We start from the raw sequence: 22671 nt of genomic DNA, 5'->3' as shown, positions 1-22671 counted from the left end.
TGCCTTTTGCAAAACTGCTGCATAGGACTTTTCCGTCGCCTTTTTCTGTTGATCTAAAATACGCTTACGCGCCTCGAAAAACGTAATATTTTCTCGGACTCTCAGTTCTTGGATAACCTTCTCTACCATATACTTCGGGCAATTTTTAGAATTGGAGGCGTGGTCCCCAGCACAATTCACACAGTGCTCGGCGCTGGCACACGGGGATTCCCCATGGTCAGAACCGCCGCACCTTGCACATACGATGTTGTTTGTGCAACGTTTTTGCGTATGTCCGAACCGTTGGCACCTAAAGCACCGCATTGGGTTCGGCACATACGCACGAACTGGGACACGCTCGTACCCGACAAGGATGTACTCTGGTAGGACAGGCTTTTCGAAGGTCAAAAAGACAGTGCTCAGCGGAACAGTCTGTCCGTCCCGCTTACGTAATAAACGGTAAGCCTTGGACACAGACTGTTCCGCCAGTTCTAGTTGGATCTCTTCATCAGACATACCGTCCAGAGAATCCGTATGCACTACTCCCCGCGTGGTGTTTAGCGAGGAGTGCCGTTCGACTTTAATAGGGTAAGACCCTAGCAACTTCGCTTTCAACAGCGTCTCACTGTTTTGGAGATACCGTCTCGACGAGGAGACTACCGTTGCGTAGGCGAGTTGCATTTTTGACCTTCCCAACGAGTCCGTCGAGTGCGCGTCTCACGTAAAATGGACTAATGTTTTTCATTGTCTTTTCTGTTCCGTCCAAGGTGATACTGATGAACTTCGGAGGCGGCACTTTGACAGTTACTTTCTCAGGGTCCAAGTCCATAGCAATTTTCGTCAAAATTTGACCACCAGTCGTATCAATTCCTGTCTTCTGTTTTTTATTATTTTTTTCTGAGGGAGGAGAAGAGGAGCGCGAAGAGGCCATTTTGAACTGCCCCCCCCTACGGAACTGTCGGCGTCAGCCTGCCACCGGGGGGGCGAAAGAAAAAGACACCTAAAAATTCTTCGCGGTCTGTGCCGGCCGTGGGGACCCCCCCACAGCCCGATCCCAAGCAACCCACTTCACGCAAGTTACCCTTCAAACTGGTCATTACACACCTAATGGCAAGTCTTACACCAGAGGCGTGTCGCAGTTTTATGCCCCTACCACGGGGATAACAGCCCGTGGCTCCCCACTCTACACCGAATACAAGTGCCAGACTACTGCGGCTAACTCCGACCGACCCTCCCAAAGCCGGAGCAATCCGAGACCGCACGCAGCTTCAGGGGACTTGTGGTTGATTACACTGCGACACCCATACGTCAGCGGTAACACATCGGAGCGATATATCCGCCCCGGCGAGCAGAGTCGGTCACCGGGACGTTTAAGTCGCTCCGGACCCCCATTGGGGTTCTACGTGAGTGTACATGACTACTGGTCCGGGCTCCGCACCTAGACTTGCATATAGGGGCAGTATGAAGGGTCCACTATTGCTTCGTTGCTGGGCGCCCTGTCGGGCCACACAAGTTGGAAGTCGCGCTCGAAACCGTGGGACAGGGCCACGGAGATAGGAAAGATCCCCGCTGGTGAGACGGGAGTTATAAACCTAAGAAACTTAACCTAATAATAGATATAAGAATTAGAAGGGGAAGAAGAATAAAGCCTCATCAGGCATTGTTAACAAATCCCGTCATGGTGGCGGACGTGGCAAGAACAAAAACAGCGGGGATGGAGAGGTGAAAATGGCTGTGATGATGTGGTGGGCGTTCCGCATGCAATGGCGGCCGGCAGAGAGAAATAGTGATGAAAAAGAAGAGAGAACGAAGAGGAGTGGATAGTGATAGGACGAAAAATGGCCGAAAAGAAGAGCACGAGAGCCACCATTGCACCCCCCGGTCACCACTTGGAGGAACCCACCTCGACCGGTCATGGGTTGGGGATCGTTTTAGTTTCCTTGGGAATATGGGGAATCCATGATTATATCCTTCCTCGGGGCGAGGGCTTCACATTTCAGATTGAAATGAGTCAGTTCAACAGCAAATCTTCAAGCGGCAACTACATCCAGCTAAACGCTCGGCGGAACGGAGCTTTGGAAACGTGCTCGTGAAGGAGTGTAAGCAGGAGGTCGACTTAATTATAGACAGTTGAATTTGAAGTCATCAGCTAGCGTGTGTAGCAAAGACTTTTTAAATATGGAATTTTCCCTAGGCAATAACGTATTCTTAGGAACTGAGGTGTGTGGAATTTTAGGAAAATATAACTTACAGACACATCAAACGGCAGAAGTGTACAAAGTGGAAATGTGTAAAGGCGTCGCAGTTGTACATATGAAGCAGCATCAAATGACAGACGACATAAAATTAAACTTGAAAATTTATAATTCTGATGATAAAGTGAAGCAACTCAGGTTTGAGAGAGCTGATGGATGTATGGAAGATGTTGTACTAACAAGGAGTGAAAGAGTAGATCTTAGATCTTTTGGAAATAATGGAGATTTTTTATGTAGTCACGTCACATGCTCCTGAAGCCGTCTTAATGGAGAAAGAATTTTCTGAATGTAATATGATTATAACAACCTGGAAGTTGGAAGATAGGAATGAACGTATTAGTGCGGGTCTGGTGGCTGATCATTTTAATCGTCGTACTGAAACTGACGGCGGCGCTTCAAGTGATATCGGCGGTGTTAACATCTAAGCGATTTTTCGCCACCAAAAGTATTATCTTCTCAATTTTTTCATACCGTTCCGTGTAAACCGAGAACGTGTGAAACCCGACAGTGCACGGTTATAAAATTCGTGTTACACAAAAGAGTCTATGCATCATATTGAAGAGTTGGATGGTGAAAAGCAATGGGTGATTTGTAACAAACCCCGTACATGGAATTCAACTATTGATTTCAGAATATGTAATAAAAAGTGCAAAGTGTATGAACAATGTAACAGTACTAAAAAACAACATAGTTATGAAATCGTAAGTTATAAAGACAGCGATATTGAAGGGAAAGTAGAGAACTTGTAACAACACGCATGGCTCAGCATGAGGTCCAACTTGAGAGAACTTGTAATAACACGCATGGCTCAGCAAGAGGTCCAACTTGTGAGTACTTGTAATAACACGCATGGCTCAGCATGAGGTCCAACTTGAGAGAACTTGTAATAACACGCATGCCTCAGCATGAGGTCCAACTTGTGAGAACTTGTAATAACACGCATGGCTCGGCATGAGGTCCAACTTGTGAGAACTTGTATTCGTGAACGGTGCGCACGCGTGTTTAATTTCAGCAAAAGGTGTGGGAGGAGTTACAATCTTCTGCAGACGAATGACATTCATTGCCGTGTTGTATTAGCTGTAATTAATGTCAGAAAGTATATTGTGGGAATTATAAAGGGGCGTGTACTTATATATTAAATAAAGCTACAATAGCTCGAGGTGGTTTACTTTTACTAGTATTCAGGAGTAAACAGCATTCAACAGGATTCATCATGTCGAAGGTTTTCAATTGTGCTTTGCTCCGAAGAGGAAATTCCTAAGAAAGTTAATCAAATCATATTCAAAACCCAGGAATTTGATGACAATATATGGCGATAATCAACTTCATGAAGAAACATCGCACGTGTACTTGTGTGGTACACCAGCCTTAAGCTTCATAGGGGACGTTGACCATGCCGAGGCCTCGCATGCGGAGATGTGCGACGGTCGGTATCATAGTTTCTGCTGCAGCGACCCAAGGAGTGAAGGATTACAAAGCTGGGGACATCCTTGCAGCGATGGCTCTGCAACATACAAAAGCGTTGGGGATAAGGTGTGTACAATAAGCCGCATTGGCCGAGTGGTCGAAGGTGACTGAGTTAAGTTCAGTTCTCTATGTAGAGGCATGGGTTCGAATCCCACATGCGGAATTTCAATATTTTATTGTTGTAGGATTCGAATCCAACCTGTTGAAAAAGTAATAATTTTTTCAATTTTTAATTGTTACAGATGTCGACTCCAGACCAGAATGTGGACCAGTCTTCAAGCAGTAGTGAACAGTATTTGCAGACAGAGGAAGAACTGCGCGGTCCAGCCCTGCATGCTGACGAGAGAGAAAATCTTTGCGTGTGTTGCGGCGATGATTGCCTACCACTATTCGTCAAAACACTAATCCCACTTATAACATTAGACTGATTAATTGTAACATTCAGCGTGTGTTCTTTTTGCGCTCGGCAAAGTGTTCAATAGACATTTTATGTGTGTGCATAGTCTGTGTTTTGTATAGCGTGTTTTGTGAGGTTTTGCTGTTTTTTTTATAATATGTGTGTGTGTGGTTTGCAGTTATTATAGTTTCTGTGTGTGTGCGTGCGTAGTCCGTGTTTGTAGTTATTTTAAAAATAAAGTTCAATATTTGAAGTATTATTGGTGTTATTCATAGAAAAAGAAACTGTTTTCCCGTTATGTAACCCTATACTACACCTTACATGGGAACAGTTTTCATAATTAGGAGTCTAGGGTGGGTGAATGGGTAACCTTTCCATCCCAGACCTTAAGTGGGAAAAAATTTAATGTGATCATATTAGGAACGGGAGTATGCACTTGAGGAAAATTAAGGAAAAAAAAAAAGAAAAACAATTGAGATATAGTTAAATAATCTTACATTTATTGCATAACATTATTAACCACAAAGAAATGTTTGCCTGTAAACAAAAACTGAAATGCTCCACAATAATTATTCATTAGTATTAGTATTTAGCCATTTCTTTAGAATTTTTACGTTTTGCAGATCACATTTCATATTATTCAAGTCATGGTACATGCAATATGCTTCTGTTGGGAAAGTTATCTGCAATGCTGCTAAGTTTGGACAACCCAAGTCATCCATATTCCAAATCATTAAATTTTTTATGTATTTCTCTAAGAACAGTTTCTCTTGCACACCTTTAACGTACACTGCGGTATATTTAGTAAGACTTTTCTCAAGAAGTGATGGTAACTCTGAATATTGGATAAATATCTCTCCATTTGTAACGAAGGAACATCCAACACAATCATTTATCCGGGATCCGTATGTAAAAACTAATGAATAATTTGGATATCGTGATAAAAGTTCACTAAAACGTAGTCTATAAACAATAGCTGATGTACAATTCTTAGAACATCGGCTCAGACTTACATCAAACATGGGACGTCGCATAATCCACGGTGGAGAGGTGGTATACTCCAATGTGCGAACTGATGGTACCTGTATATCCAGCTCACGAAACCGCACACCTGCTGGACGAAATCTCCGTGAATTTTCTCTGTATCCGCCGTAAAGAGACGAATGATGGAAAGAGTCGTAAGAATTGTGCTCAGGCTGCGAGCGGAGCTTAACTGCATATGAGCACAAGACATTACGTCACCGATACAGTGATGGTTCTCCTGCTTCACAATAAAGACTTGCTATCCGACTGGTTTGGAAGGCCCCTGTAAAAAGTCGTATCCCATGGTGATGGATAGTATCTAAAAGACGTAATTTAGATTTATTTGCTGAGCCATAAATAAAACAGCCATAATCCAGCTTTGATCGTATAAGAGCTCGGTAAAGGCGTAAAAGCACTATGCGGTCTGCACCCCAGCGAACCCCTGACAAAAGGTGTAACATGTTTAACGATTTTTCGCAATGCCTTCTCAAATCACGTATATGCGCCTCCCACGTTAATTTATAATCAAAGATAAGGCCCAAAAACCCGCAATGTCTGTATATTGCAACTCCACTCCATTAAGACGCAGTTCAGGATTTAAAGATCTCGAAAATAAACAAATTTCCCATGCTGAAATTGTAAAACAGAGTGAAGAGGATGGTTTAGAATATATTGCACGTTACACTGCCAAGAAGTTTAAAGATAATTATCCGTATCTGGGAACTCCACGCACAAAATTCACATAGAACATACAGTTACATCCTGGTTAGACATCTTTCTTTACGGAGGCCTTACTTCACCTTCTGAAACCTGACTAAAAGAATTCAATAATATTGTGTCCTCATTCAAATTATTTCATAAAAACAATGTTCCACGCAGGAAATATGTTTTAAAAAGAACCATAGACTTCGTAACTTTAAGTGTACAACATATCCCTTCAAAGGTACTTGAAACAGCTATAAAAACTATCTTCTTCGTAAGGATCAAATATCCAAATTCCATCACTGAAGCATACAAGAGGAAGAGGTTAGGACTGCCTGATAATGCAGAAGCCAGACAGATTAATAAAAAGTACAAGAAAATAATTAATTAACAAGTAAGTAATTCACTTGTATGCCTTTTCAATGTAATATTTTTAAAGTCTATGGTAGTTAAACAAGCATTTCTTTACGACAGAGTAGAAGAAACCATTTCAAAAATTAATGTTCATATTATGTTACAACATTACAAATTGAAGATCACTTTATTGAAATTCATGGCATCACTGAATTTCAGGATGGCAAAAATATCCTAAAAAGGACGGCTGAAAATATTTCAATAGGCCTACATATGCATCAAAGATATTCTTACTGATATTTTCGAAGCTACAGTGAAAACCAGACAGAGTAAACATACGTATGCACTCGTAAGTATTTTATAACCACGTATAAATATCACATTACAAGTTATAATGTGCATTACTTTAAATTTAATTTTAGATACCAGCTGATCACTACATACAGTGTCTACACCAAAATAAAGGGAATCAATCACTGCACTCACACACCTATTGGCACTTATGACAGAAATGGTCGCACCCAACAGTCCAGTGGTCAAGGGGGAAGGGGGTGGGGGACCCTCCAGGGAGACCGTACGCAGAGGCGGATCCCGGCGAATCCGTGTGACGTCGGATACATTTCTTCCTTAGTATAATAGCGGCGTACGTACACTTTATGCAAAAGCGGTATAAGTCGAAGAAAAAATTCATTTTTTCGTTATAATGCCAATATGGCGCCCAGCATTTCTCGAGGCACTCCCAAGATGGCGGAAGTGTTTTTCTCGACGCACTCCCAATTCATGCGTGCAATACCGGCGTAAGTACACTTTATGCGAAAGCGGTGCGCGTCGAGCATGCAAGTTTTGACAAGTTCGGAAAAAAGTTGGCCGTCATCGGCGGATCCGTGTTAAGTACGAGAGCGTAATCCGGCTGAAACCTGGACCCCACACTGAGCACGCAAGTTCTGACAACTCGTACCGATATGGCTGCCATTGGCTGATCCGTGTGACGTCACTAACGAGAACGCGGTCTATTTCTAATTAAACTCGGACCACACGCTGAGCACGCAAGTCCTACCGATGTGGCTGCTGTCTTCAATCGAAATGAAACTTGTGCCCAGTTCGTACAAAGATGGCGACCATTGGCGGATCCGCGTGACGTCACTGAGAGCGCTGAGCATGCAAGTACTGACAAGTCTCACGAATATGACCGCTGTCCCCCCATTCGAAATGCAAGTTGCGACAAGTTCGAAAAAAAAAGATGACCGCCATGAGCGGATCCGTGTGACGTCGCTAACGAGAGCGCGGTCTATTCCTAAATTAAAACCTGGACCACACGCTGAGTATTCAAGTTCTCACAAGTCCTACGACTCTACAGCATTTTCTTCCGAATGACTTTCCTCCCCAAGCTCTTCCAGCGTGTGTTATTCGCGGCAATCGCGAGATTGAGTACTCCAAATATGACCGACCTTACCTCTAGCGTGTCTCACTGCACTCTGCACCTTTTCTAGCAGCGCGGTCAAACTTAAGAGCGTGCCACAAATGTTGGCTGCCTTTCTCGCGACACTCCAAATATGGCGGACACGCGTGTTACTCGCGGCACTCCCAAGATGGAGAACTCCAAATATGACCGACCTTACCTCTAGCGTGCCTCAAATTTTGCCCGCCTTTCTCGCGACTCCCCCAATATGGCGGCCTCGGCTGAAAGCCTTTCTTCTCGAGGCACTTCCAACACGTCTCATTTTAACTCTACACCGTTTCCCTTACATCGGATACAGACCATGCGTGCATGACGCCTCGCAGCAGTTCTGTATATTTAAATTTTTTCTCGCGACACTTCCAACCAATTAGGATGTCGTATAATTACAGCAAACAAGCTGCAACCAATAGAAATTGAGCATGAGCTGCATCAATTCAAAATTGACCATTATGAAGTTTGATTATAGTGGGGGTAAGTAATATAAATTGTAGGGTATATTGTAAAATGCGTTATTCTGTTTCTTAAATCTACTAGTTACAATGTCTGGAACTAACAAGAAACCGCGCCGAAACCTGCGCCAGTAGCAGAGACTGAGAATAGATTGAATCAAGTCAACGAAGAAAAGTGGCTTAACTCGTTGGTGGCAGGAATATTTGACGATGATTATACTTCGTTTCAGCAACGTCAACCTCTCCAAATTATGGAATATCAGAACGAGCATTCTCAGACGTTGGAACGTCAGCTGTTTCAACAGCTGATGGCAGATGAATCTACTCCAACAGATGAGTATCCGCCTGCTTATGCAGCAAGAAGGCCGCTTGACGATATTTCATCAACATTTAACAAGTTATCCAAAGTTATCCTAAATCGAGCAGGATGTTGCAGAGCCTTCATCTAGGAGTCGAATATCCAATCGTTGGCGCAAGAGCAGCAACGACGACATACGGAAGACGTATCGTCTGCCACCTCCCCGATGGCAGTTGCGTCTTTCTACCCGCAAGATTTGCCCAGATGAGTGACCACCACCTTGCAGAACTAAATCGAACTCAGCACAGTATTATATATCATGGTCTGGAAACAAATATGTATAATGTGACCTATCATTATGTTGAATGTGTACCTTGTGCTAATATACAAATGCAGTGAATTTTTTTTTTTTTTTTTTTTTTTATTTATGTAAAACTAAACATCATATTCACATAACCATGGGTTGGGGATCGTTTTAGTTTCCTTGGGAATATGGGGAATCCATGATTATATCCTTCCTCGGGGCGAGGGCTTCACATTTCAGATTGAAATGAGTCAGTTCAACAGCAAATCTTCAAGCGGCAACTACATCCAGCTAAACGCTCGGCGGAACGGAGCTTTGGAAACGTGCTCGTGAAGGAGTGTAAGCAGGAGGTCGACTTAATTATAGACAGTTGAATTTGAAGTCATCAGCTAGCGTGTGTAGCAAAGACTTTTTAAATATGGAATTTTCCCTAGGCAATAACGTATTCTTAGGAACTGAGGTGTGTGGAATTTTAGGAAAATATAACTTACAGACACATCAAACGGCAGAAGTGTACAAAGTGGAAATGTGTAAAGGCGTCGCAGTTGTACATATGAAGCAGCATCAAATGACAGACGACATAAAATTAAACTTGAAAATTTATAATTCTGATGATAAAGTGAAGCAACTCAGGATTGAGAGAGCTGATGGATGGATGTATGGAAGATGTTGTACTAACAAGGAGTGAAAGAGTAGATCTTAGATCTTTTGGAAATAATGGAGATTTTTTATGTAGTCACGTCACATGCTCCTGAAGCCGTCTTAATGGAGAAAGAATTTTCTGAATGTAATATGATTATAACAACCTGGGAGTTGGAAGATAGGAATGAACGTATTAGTGCGGGTCTGGTGGCTGATCATTTTAGTCGTCGTACTGAAACTGACGGCGGCACTTCAAGTGCTATCGGCGGTGTTAACATCTAAGGGATTTTTCGCCACCAAAGGTTTTATCTTCTCAATATTTTCATACCGTTCCGTGTAAACCGAGAACGTGTGAAACCCGACAGTGCACGGTTATAAAATTCGTGTTACACAACGGAGTCTATGCATCATATTGAAGAGTTGGATGGTGAAAAGCAATGGGTGATTTGTAACAAACCCCGTACATGGAATTCAACTATTGATTTCAGAATATGTAATAAAAAGTGCAAAGTGTATGAACAATGTAACAGTACTAAAAAACAACATAGCTATGAAATCGTAAGTTATAAACACAGCGATATTGAAGGGAAAGTAGAGAACTTGTAACAACACGCATGGCTCAGCATGAGGTCCAACTTGAGAGAACTTGTAATAACACGCATGGCTCAGCAAGAGGTCCAACTTGAGAGAACTTGTAATAACACGCATGGCTCAGCATGAGGTCCAACTTGTGAGAACTTGTGATACCACGCATGGCTCAGCATGAGGTCCAACTGGTGAGGACTTGTAATAGCACGCATGGCTCAGCTTGAGGTCCACCTTGTGAGAACTTGTAATAACACGCATGGCTCAGCATGAGTTCCAACTGGTGAGGACTTGTAATAGCACGCATGGCTCAGCTAGAGGTCCAACTGGTGAGGACTTGTAATAGCACGCATGGCTCAGCTAGAGGTCCAACTGGTGAGGACTTCTAATAGCACGCATGGCTCAGCATGAGGTCCAACTGGTGAGGACTTGTAATACCACGCATGGCTCAGCATGAGGTCCAACTGGTGAGGACTTGTAATACCACGCATGGCTCAGCATGAGGTCCAACTTGTGAGAACTTGTAATAACACGCATGGCTCAGCATGAGGTCCAACTGGTGAGGACTTGTAATAGCGCGCATGGCTCAGCATGAGGTCCAACTTGTGAGAACTTGTAATAACACGCATGGCTCAGCAAGAGGTCCAACTTGTGAGAACTTGTAATAACATGCATGGCTCGGCATGAGGTCCAACTTGTGAGAACTTGTGTTCGTGAACGGTGCGCACGCGTGTTTAAATTCAGCAAAAGGTGTTGGAGGAGTTACAATCTTCTGCTGACGAATGACATTCATTGTCGTGTTGTTTTAGCTGTAATTAATGTCTGAAAGTATATGGTGGGAATTATAAAGGGGCGTGTACTTATATATTAAATAAAGCTACAATAGCTCGAGGTGGTTTACTTTTACTAGTATTCAGGAGTAAACAGCATTCAACAGGATTCATCAAGTCGGAAGGTTTTCAATTGTGCTTTGCTCCGAAGAGGAAATTCCTAAGAAAGTTAATCAAATCATATTCAAAACCTAGGAATTTGATGACAATATATGGAGATAATCAACTTCATGAAGAAACATCGCACGTGTACTTGTGTGGTACACCAGCCTTAAGCTTCATAGGGGACGTTGACCACGCCGAGGCCTCGCATGCGGAGATGTGCGACGGTCGGTATCATAGTTACTGCTGCAGCGACCCAAGGAGTGAAGGATTACAAAGCTGGGGACATCCTTGTAGCGATGGCTGTGCAACATACAAAGGCGTTCGGGATAAGGTGAGTACAATAAGCCGCATTGGCCGAGTGGTCGAAGGCGACTGAGTTAAGTTCAGTTCTCTATGTAGAGGCGTGGGTTCGAATCCCACATGCGGTACTTCAATATTTTATTGTTGTAGGATTCGAATCCAACCTGTGGAAAATGTAATAATTCTATCAATTTTTAATTGTTACAGATGTCGAATCCTGACCAGAATGTGGACCAGTCTTCAAGCAGTTGTGAACAGTATTTGCAGACAGAGGCGGAAGAACTGCGCGGTCCAGATCATGATACTGACCAGAGGGAAGAGCCCGCCCAGGATGCTGACGAGAGGGAAAATCTTTGCGTGTTGCGGCGATGATTGCCTACCACTATTCGACAATACACTAATCCCACTTATAACACTAGACTGATTAATTGTAACATTCAGCGTGTATTCCTTTTGCGCTCGGCGAAGTGTTCAATAGACATTTTATGTGTGTGCATAGGCTGTGTTTTGTATAGCGTGTTTTGTGTGGTTTTGCTGGTTATTTTTTATAATATGTGTGTGTGTGTGTGTGTGTGTGTGTGTGGTTTGCAGTTATTATAGTTTGTGTGTGTGTGCGTGCGTAGTCTGTGTTTGTAGTTTTTTAAAAATAAAGTTCAATATTTAAAGTATTATTGGTGTTATTCATAGAAAAAGAAATTGTTTTCCCGTTATGTCATCCTATACTACACCTTACATAGGAACCATTTTCATAATTAGGAGCCTAGGGTGGGCGAATGGGTAACCTTTCCATCCCAGACCTTAAGTGGGAAAAAATTTAATGTGATCATATTAGGAATGGGAGTATGCACTTGAGGAAAATTAAGGAAAAAAAAAAAAAAAGAAAAACAATTGAGATATAGTTAAATATTCTTACATTTATTGCATAACATTATTAACTACAAAGAAAAGTTTGCCTGTAGACAAAAACTGAAATGCTCCACAATAATTATTCATTAGTATTAGTATTTTACCATTTCTTTAGAATTTTTACGTTTTGCAGAGCACATTTCATATTATTGAAGTCATGGTACATGCAATATGTTTTTGTTGAGAAAGTTATCTGCAATGCTGCTAAGTTTGGACAACCCAAGTCATCCATATTTCAAATCATTAATTTTTTTATGTATTTCTCCAAGAACAGTTTCTTTTGCACACCTTTAACGTACACTGCGGTATATTTAGCAAGAATGTTCTCAAGAAATGATGGTAACTCTGAATATTGGATGTAGCCGGTACCCTACGGGATTTCATGGACGTATTTCTCGACATATCATTGCGATGTTTCATCGGGATAAGTGTTCGGCAGTGGTCTCCCAGTAGTCCAGAACTGCCTGATGATACAGCTATCTCCTTTGCGATGAATTCCGATTTCACCCTTGAGTGAAATCCAGAAGTCCATATTGCGCGTCAGTCTTAGGATACAAGACGAACAATGAAATTGAAGACAGTGGTTGTTCCTATACAATATATTTTGCTTATATACCATCATCCTCACATCCGCTAGACCACGTCGATGATGTCAATGACCTCCCATGTTCCTTATATCACTTCGGTCACGATGTGAGAGAGTGGAGTAGTAGTAAATAGGGAAACTTGCTTTCTGGATGCGCCTCGTACAATAAAAAGGATTGCAATAGATATTGCTAGGCATCTTTCTGAGGAGCGACCAATAGAGCGGACATTGGAATGTCAATCTACGAGTGGGCATTGAAAAGAAATAGAAGTCCCTCCACTTATGGAACCTCACGGTCAAAGAGGCGGAGACCTCACTTAAAGACGACTTTCGCAGAGAAACTGCAAGAAAAAAATGGAAGAGTTGCACCAAAGGATAAAGTTTGCAGAAGAAGAAAGAAACGAGGCTTGGAAACTCTTCTAGCTACAAATTGAGATTTCCAAAGAGAAGTTGACACAAGAAAAATTAAAAACCCTTTAAATGGAGAAATCTTATGAAAGAGAATAGTTCTACCTGCTCCAGTCCCTTCTTCCTCATTAAAGAGGGGTCCATCTACTGTATATAAACATGAGTCATTAACTGGGTATTTCGTAATTAGTGTTTCTAGTGTGAGGAGTTTTGCTATTTCTGAATTTGTACCTTTTTACTATATACTTACTTACAAATGGCTTTTAAGGAACCCGAAGGTTCATTGCCGCCCTCACATAAGTCCGCCATCGGTCCCTATCCTGTGCAATATACCTCCCACCCTCTCATGATTTTCCACTGGACCTCTTCACCTACCTTAACTCCTACCACAAAGCATTAATACTCGGTGACCTAAATACGTACCACACAAACTTCGGAGACAACATTAACAACCGTTCCGGAATACTGTTAAAAGCGGCTACACACGACCCAATCTGCAGGGTCCGATTTGCAGGGCGGTTGGGTCGGACGAATTGGTTCTGCTCTCCACACGACCCAACTTGCAGTAGGCTGATCCGCTCCGTTGTGAAAAGATATATCATGGCTCGTTCACTTTCCAAGTTTCAAAAAGTTGGAATTGCATTGAGTCTGTTGTTACAGAACGATGAACAGGTACTATATGAAGAAAATTTTTTCCGATTAAAAAAATATTTAGAAATATATATATATATATTTTCAAGATTAAAAATGTTGAGAGTTCACTGTGCAGTGATGAAGCGTTTCCCTCATAACTTAAAAACTTGTTAACTTTTCATGTTCTCTCTTTTTTTATTTTATTGCTGAAACTCATGTTTACAATATCATGCTCTTTCAACTACAGTTCTTAATAAACAATAGTTTTTTTTTATTTTGTGTAATAGAAAATACTGATGTTTGACCACTTTTAAAATGAATTTATTTTTTATCAGACAATCTATTAACGGTAGAGAAGTGATCTTGCATCATATTGTAGATATGACGTGCATAAATACACACAACAAAAATTCCTTCACAGAATGTTAGATAGTTTTTGAGTTATGAGGGAAACGCATCATCACTGCACACTGAACTGAATTTAAAAAAAAAAAAGTAAATCATTTTTTAACCGTAAAAATTTATATATATATATATATTTTTTTTTTCACAGAGGACAGTTGTCTATGCGGATGACGTGAATTTGTTAGGAGAAAAACCACAAACGATTAGGGAAAACACGGAAATTTTACTTGAAGCAAGTAAAGAGATAGGTTTGGAAGTAAATCCCGAAAAGACAAAGTGTATGATTATGACTCGTGACCAGAATATTGTACGAAATGCAAATATAAATATTGGAAATTTATCTTTTGAAGAGGCGGAAAAATTCAAATACCTGGGAGCAAAAGTAACAATTAAACACAGAATAAATATACGAAATGCCTGTTATTATTCGGTTGAGAAGCATTTATCATCCAGTCTGCTGTCAAAAATCAGAAAGTTAGAATTTAGAAAACAGTTATATTACCAGTTGTTCTTTATGGTTGTGAAACGTGGACTCTTACTTTGAGAGAGGAACATAGGTTAAGGGTGTTTGAGAATAAAGTGTTTAGCAAAATATTTGGGGCTAAGAGGGATGAAGTTACAGGAGAATGGAGAAAGTTACACAACTGCATGCATTGTATTCTTCACCTGACATAATTAGGAACATTAAATCCAGACGTTTGAGATGGGCAGGGCATGTAGCACGTATGGGCGAATCCAGAAATTAACTTAGAAAGCATGCTGTAAATATTCAGATTGTCAATGTTAATTCAGATAATACAATATAATATTTGTTTTTTCAGTCTTATGAAAAATCAATTATTAAAACAATGACTTATATTTCATAACATGTAGGCATTGAGTTTTATACAAATAAGTTACGAACGTTTTCGCCCATTCAGGCATCTTCAAGTTCAGTGTACAATATCTCATTATTAAAGTTTAATAATGAGATATTGTACACTGAACCTGAAGATGCCTGAATGGGCTAAAACGTTCGTAACTTGTTCAGTGTACAATATCTCATTATTAAAGTTTAATAATGAGATATTGTACACTGAACCTGAAGATGCCTGAATGGGCTAAAACGTTCGTAACTTGTTCAGTGTACAATATCTCATTATTAAAGTTTAATAATGAGATATTGTACACTGAACCTGATGATGCCTGAATGGGCTAAAACGTTCGTAACTTATTTATATAAAACTCAGTGACTACATGTTATGAAATATAAGTCATTGTTTTAATAATTGATTTGTCATAAGACTGAATAAAACAAATATTATATTGCATTATCTGAATCCAAAAATGCATATAAAGTGTTAGTTGGGAGGCCGGAGAGAAAAAGGCCTTTGGGGAGGCCGAGACGTAGATGGGAAGATAATATTAAAATGGATTTGAGGGAGGTGGGATTTGATGATAGAGACGATTTATCTTGCTCAGGATAGGGACCAATGGCGGGTTTAAGTGAGGGCGGCAATGAACCTCCGGGTTCCTTAAAAGCCAGTAAGTAAGTAAGCAGAAGGACAGTGTTTTATACATATTAATTTTCATTATTGTACAAGATACAGTAATGGAGGAAAAAAAAAAAGTTTAATATTTCCAAAATTTTACTGCTGTAAGCTGTACCTAACCTCTTAAAAATAAGAAAACATTTAAACTCTTCTCATATTTTCGACAAAGCATACATAGGTGTGCATGTTGATAACGTTGATCCTATTGTGTTGGCATGCTGTGCACTACATAATTTGTATTTTTCGAGAAGAATTTATGAAGCCTGATTACGCATATCTCTGTTCAGATAATTTGCGTTTGAAATGTCCCATAAAAAAGGCATATCTTTATACAGTTGAAAAATATCCTTCCAGACTTTTCTCCTTTTCCTTCATTTCACGTGGCACTCACTGTCACTGCCCTCAGTTCTTCATAAACGCCACTTCTGCAAGCTGCAACTGACAAGAAATCGGCCCGATCGTGCTACACACGACCCAACTTGCAGGGTGTTGGAGTGGGGGAGTCGGCAGATTGGGTGGCTGCCCGAACCAACCACCCGACAAGAGGTTTGTTGTCCCTGCAAGCCTACACACCACCCGATCGGCAGGGTCCCTGCAAATCGGACCCTGCAGATTGAGTCGTGTGTAGCCGCTTTAAACCAATTTCTACAAAACTTACCCTACCGCATAATATACTGTATTTTTTTTCATGGAGTGCAGTTTCATAGAAAGGACTTTGCCGACAGACCTTCTACTGTCCCCTACTAATTGGTTGTCATAAATAAATGTCTTCCTTACTGTGACGGAAATCTTGTCTTCTCCTGTCAGTAACCAATCACAACCCTTGTTCAGAAGCATTGACAGACTCCCGTCAAATCCACGTGGAGGCAGACTTGCCGCGTCTTTTCCGAATTCCAAGAATGCCGTCGAGGGTCATCAGGATTGTGGCAGGATTGTGGCAACTGTGCAATGTTTGGACGAGGGGACAGGATGGAATTGTCAGAGGTGATTATGTAGGAAGTCATAAATTTGTAAGTGGGTGTTCAAAGGAAACACCGAACTGCACTCCTTGAAATAAAATAAGGTATACCAACCGGACCCACAAGACCCCCGGATAACCCTAACCATCGGAACCTCACTTCACCGGACAAAATCCTCGTAACCCACACGCTACGCAACAAAGTTATATACACGGACGTACTTGAACTACTAAACTCAGACCACTGCTGCCTAAGACTCCAAATCGCCACCCCAATTGGATACCTACCCAGGCCAAGATTCCCCAAACGACCTTCACGTATCACAAAGCAGACTGGGAACAATTTAGAACCCATTTAACAGACCTATTACCGGACGTTCCTCCAACTATCACCGACCTAAAATCCCTCATCGAAGCCGACAATTTGCTGCTGCACGTAACGAATGAAGCGCGACTAAAAGCCATTCCACACAAAACAAAACAAAAAAAAAACAGACACAGACGTGAACTACCGACAGACATTGTCAAACTGATTAAAACCAAGCGACGTGTTCATAGACTCTATATGAGAATACGGACAGAAGACAACAGACGCCTCTACTGACAACTACAACAAGAAGAACGGGACGCAATTAACAGATTCGAAACGAGACAGCGACAAAGACTAGCGTCGAACCTGGACCAAAATAAAAAAGACAATCGCGGGAAATTCTGGCAACTTGTTAAGAAACTACGCGGCAATACAACACCCACATATCCACTTAAATAAGACAATTACATTTTACGGACTACAACCAAACTACACATTTTTAAAAATCACCTGCAATCTATACATGCATCGCAACACGAACCCTGTTTCGATGCAAACAACTATACCCGAAACACAAACCACATTCAAACTAACCCCCAACTATACACACCACTGGCAAGAATAGCAGCCCACATAACCAAGTAATCCACCCACACCACTGACCACGGACATCACTACAAATGAAGTATCCGCTGCAATTTACAGAACGCGAAACACTGCAGCGGGCCCGGACAACATCCCAAACATTCTATTTAAACACTACCCTAATAAAGCCGTGGAGTTTCTTGCAGCAATTTACACCGCCAGCTTCCGTCTGGGCGCTCTTCCCCCGAGATGGAAACGCGCACACATACTACTTTTCCCTAAGCCAGGGAAAGACCTTACAAATGTAAACAACTATCGACCAAAAAGACCTTACAAATGTAAACAACTATCGACCAATCAGTCTCACGCTTACAATATGCAAACTACTCGAACGAATACTAAACAGACGACTACAACTCCACATAGACGACGCAGAACTAATACCCAACACACAAGCAGGTTTCAGACCCCACATTAACATTGTCGACCAACTACTCGAAATACTGACCCCCACAGAACTAGCTACGGAACAAGGACAAACAGCAGCCATAGTGGCCTTAGACCTACAACGAGCATTTGACATAGTCTGGCATGACGGACTACGTTACAAACTGACCGACATGAGACTACCACCACAAATAATTCGATGGATTTCTGACTTCCTAAACAACCGGACAGCACAAGTTAAAATTAACCATCAACTATCGGAACACCTCACCATCAACAGAGGTGTTCCACAGGGAACTGTGCTATCGCCCCTCTTATACAATTTATTTGTGGCTGACATTCCGACACCACGACAGACTAATGTTCGACTAGGACAGTTTTCCGACGACACTGTTTACACAGTTGCAGCACAGAACCTGCGGCTTGCAGCAACAAGAATTACCAAAGAACTACAACTTTTCACCCAGTGGCTGCAGAAATGGCGTCTACGAATTAATGTTAATAAGACACAGGTTATTCTCATTAAAAAACAACGTTTCCCCTCCCCCATCATCAGAGACACCTATCCCATACTCATTAATCATACACCCATCCCCTATCAACGGCATCTAACATACCTGGGCGTCAAAATTACCAATACTGTAATTAACTCACCACATTTACCACGTTCGAAACAGAATAGCATTGGCGATCAAATTACTTTATAACATTTCCGGCCATCCCCCACAAAGACCAGGCCCCAACCCGCGGACCAATTTAATAATTTATACATCTATTATTAGACCAGCTATTCTCTATGCATCGCAACTGTTCTCGTTGGTAGCGGATATACAGCTGAAAGGCCTGGCAGCAACAGAACGGAGACTAATACGCTGGGCACTACACCTGCCCAGAAACACAAACAGTCGCACGGTCTATGCTCTGTCCAAAATCAAACCAATAGCGGAATATATTAGGCAAAAGAACATTAAATATGTAGCACTTGCAATAGACAGACCATTCATCCAGGAACTTTTCCAAAATCCCCCCCCTTATCCAAGCCTTACCGTCAACCATCTCCTCGAAAAATTCAACGATTTCCTACTACAACCCCTCTGAACCTCACCGTCGCAGCGCTGGCTACAAAACAAAAACTAGAAGAAAAAAAAAAAATATCCCACCACACACATAAGACACAAATTTCCTTCCCAACCTAGGCCCCCCCCCCTTTTCGCACGTTAAAAGCACAAAACTACATCATGAGCACTCCCACCACCCACCATTCGACGATCGCCGAACCCACCTCCAAAGCAAAAACACACGGCCTGAAGAGGGCAGTTAAGTCCCTAATACAGGCGTCGACGGCAAGCCGCCGACATCACAAATATTCTTCTTCTTCTTCACTCGCCCTCTTTCGTTTAGTTGTCGTCGGAGTTGTAATAACCGACCAGCAGGTTCACGTCTCAAGTCTTGGGTTCAAATCCTGACTTAGTCCCTAACTGACATGTAGTTCAGATTAAGGGAATTGTACACCACAGAACCGGCAATTCAGGATTTAAAATAAATAAAGTTTCATTAAAAATGACTTCTCATTTCGGTGAATAAGATATCACACAGCGCGACGTGAATCAACGGAACCGTGGCTTCAAGTTCGCGAAATATAAATACTTGCTAAGCTGCAGAAACGTAACTGTCGTACTAAAACTGACGGCGGCGCTTCAAGTGCTATCGCCGGTGTAACATCTAAGGGATTTTTCGCCACCAAAGGTTTATCTTCTCAATATTTTCATACCATTCAGTGTCAACCGAGAACGTGTGAAACCCGACAGTGCACGGTTATAAAATTCGTGTTACACAATGGAGTCTATGCATCATATAGAAGAGTGTGATGGTGAAAAGCAATGGGTGATTTGTAACAAACCCCGTACATGGAATTCAACTATTGATTTCAGAATATGTAATAAAAAGTGCAAAGTGTATGAACAATGTAACAGTGGTAATAAACAAGATAGCTATGAAATCGTAAGTTATAAAGACAGCGATATTGAAGGGAAAGTAGAGAACTTGTAATAGCACGCATGGCTCAGCATGAGGTCCAACGCGTGTTTAAATTCAGCAAAAGGTGTTGGAGGAGTTACAATCTTCTGCTGACGAATGACATTCATTGTCGTGTTGTATTAGCTGTAATTAATGTCTGAAAGTATATGGTGGGAATTATAAAGGGGCGTGTACTTATATATTAAATAAAGCTACAACAGCTCGAGGTGGTTTACTTTTACTAGTATTCAGGAGTTAACAGCATTCAACAGGATTCATCAAGTCGGAAGGTTTTCAATTGTGCTTTGCTCCGAAGAGGAAATTCCTAAGAAAGTTAATCAAATCATATTCAAAACCTAGGAATTTGATGAAAATATATGGAGATAATCAACTTCATGAAGAAACATCGCACGTGTACTTGTGTGGTACACCAGCCTTAAGCTTCATAGAGGACGTTGACCAAGCCGAGGCCTCGCATGCGGAGATGTGCGACGGTCGGTATCATAGTTACTGCTGCAGCGACCCAAGGAGTGAAGGATTACAAAGCTGGGGACATCCTTGCAGCGATGGCTGTGCAACATACAAAGGCGTTGGGGATAAGGTGAGTACAATAAGCCGCATTGGCCGAGTGGTCGAAGGCGACTGACTTAAGTTCAGTTCTCTATGTAGAGGCGTGGGCTCAAATCCCACATGCGGTATTTCAATATTTTATTGTTGTAGGATTCGAATCCAACCTGTGGAAAAAGTAATAATTTTTTTCAATTTTTAATTGTTACAGATGTCGACTCCTGACCAGAATGTGGACCAGTCTTCAAGCAGTAGTGAACAGTATTTACAGAGGCAGAAGAACTGCGCGGTCCAGCCCAGGATATTACCCAGAGGGAAGAGCCCGCCCACGATGCTGACGAGAGGGAAAATCTTTGCGTGTGTTGCGGCGATGATTGCGTACCACTATTCGACAATACACTAATCCCACTTATAACACTAGACTGATTAATTGTAACATTCAGCGTGTATTCTTTTTGCGCTCGGCAAAGTGTTCCATAGACATTTTAGTTAGTTAGTTAGTGGGGTTTAAAAAGGGCGCGTCAGCATCTATGGCTATTTGCGCCCTTATCTAAAATTCTTTACACAACAGAAACTATACAATAATCAGAATGCTTAAAGAACTAAAAAACGTTGTCACGATTAAAACGAGGTACACAAATGCAGTTTCAACAGGGTGATGCATAAAACATTATAAAAAACTGACCTTAACTAATATTTAAAAAGAGATAAAATAACAATGCAAATGCTACCATAAATAAATTATCTGGCTTATTTCTAAAATACTCGGATGCAAAATGTCCCAATGTCAAGTTTGTTAAAAAACGTATATACTAAATAACAAGTGTAACCTCCGGATGTAAAGGGTCCGGAGGATAATTAAAACGGGTCAAAAACTAAATCACCCTGTCAAGTCCAGTACTCGATAAAAATCTCAGGACTGCATTTGTACAATTAAAATCATTTCCAAGAGCGTCACGAAGATTCGGCCGAATTCCATATTGCCGACGGACACGGTCATATTTTCTACAATGTAATAAAAAATGTTCCACCGTAAGTGGAACATGGCATAGATCACACTCCGGCTGAAGCTCGCCACGTAGCAGATGGCCATGTGTCAGATAACAGTGGCCAATCCTCAACCGGGTGAGTAAAACTTCTTCGTGTCGTGACGCTCTTGTGGACGAATCCCAAACTCGAACAGTATTCTTTATTCTTCATAATTTGTTTTCCTCTTGTGCAGACCATTCTCCTTCCCATTGCCACCATATTCTACATTTCAAATAATTTTGTAAGTCTTGCCACCTCTCGCGCCAATATACCAGAGTGCCATTCGTGGCACCATCTTTGGCTGCAGCATCTGCGGCCTCATTCCCACGAATTCCGACATGGCCAGGAATCCACACTACTCCAATCTCGCAAGGGTGGGTGAATGGGTAACCTTTCCATCCCAGACTTTAACCCAGATTATCCTAAACCCCTTCCAGAAGGAGTAATTACATGAAGGGAAATTTCAAGGTATAACAATGGTATATAGTACTTTGATTGTTGGCTGCCCTTGATATTCTGTAGGAGGAGGTTGAAACATTGCAACAATGTAAGAACCGTTTGGCAGACATGAATATGTGAGTGTATTCATTGTGTGTGAAATTCAGTGAAAGAAGAACATGGATAATTCCACTGACTTATACATAGATGGGTGAGCATATTTTTAAACATTTTTCATAAAATCTTTTAATATTTATGACATAGTCTTTAAAATATATACTTTTCATAGACAAGTAAAATATACAAACATATCTAAATATATACTTTGTAAAAATGGCTGTAATTTTTAGTCTCCTTCCAGAAGGATATTAGGATAATGTGACATCAATTTTTTCTTTCTTTTTTTTTTCCCCCCAGAAAAAAAGTAACTTTGAACGATCTACTTGACATAATCGATGCATGTGATGATGAAATACCTGAATCAGGATTAGATATTTCGCTAATGCCCCCTTTAAATGCCAATGACGACGTAACTGATGAAGATTCTGGCCCAGAGGACGATCCGAAAATTGATAATCTTCCACCTGGTCAACTGAGCAGTTTTGCAGAACTAAATCAGAACGTAATTAGTCTGACAAATAATGTGCAAAATACAGAAACGGTGTCATTAGTACCAGAGCCATGTCTGCAAGTTTCTGATTC

At 41.3% G+C, this 22671-nt stretch overlaps 3 non-coding genes across 3 annotated transcripts; all 3 read left to right on the top strand.

Moving 5' to 3' along the window:
- The first annotated feature begins 3780 nt into the window (after positions 1-3780).
- On the top strand, positions 3781-3864 carry TRNAL-UAA (transfer RNA leucine (anticodon UAA)). The gene has a single exon. It is a non-coding gene; the product is annotated as a tRNA-Leu (tRNA).
- Positions 3865-11193: 7329 nt separating this feature from the next.
- TRNAL-UAA (transfer RNA leucine (anticodon UAA)) lies at positions 11194-11277 on the top strand. Its single transcript has one exon. It is a non-coding gene; the product is annotated as a tRNA-Leu (tRNA).
- Positions 11278-20549: 9272 nt separating this feature from the next.
- On the top strand, positions 20550-20633 carry TRNAL-UAA (transfer RNA leucine (anticodon UAA)). Its single transcript has one exon. It is a non-coding gene; the product is annotated as a tRNA-Leu (tRNA).
- Positions 20634-22671: the final 2038 nt, after the last annotated feature.

This window comes from Periplaneta americana, chromosome 1, assembly GCF_040183065.1.
Source record: "Periplaneta americana isolate PAMFEO1 chromosome 1, P.americana_PAMFEO1_priV1, whole genome shotgun sequence".
Lineage (NCBI taxonomy): Eukaryota > Metazoa > Arthropoda > Insecta > Blattodea > Blattidae > Periplaneta > Periplaneta americana.
Note: the sequence above shows the minus strand (reverse complement) of the source record. Positions and strands in the feature narration are given on the sequence as shown.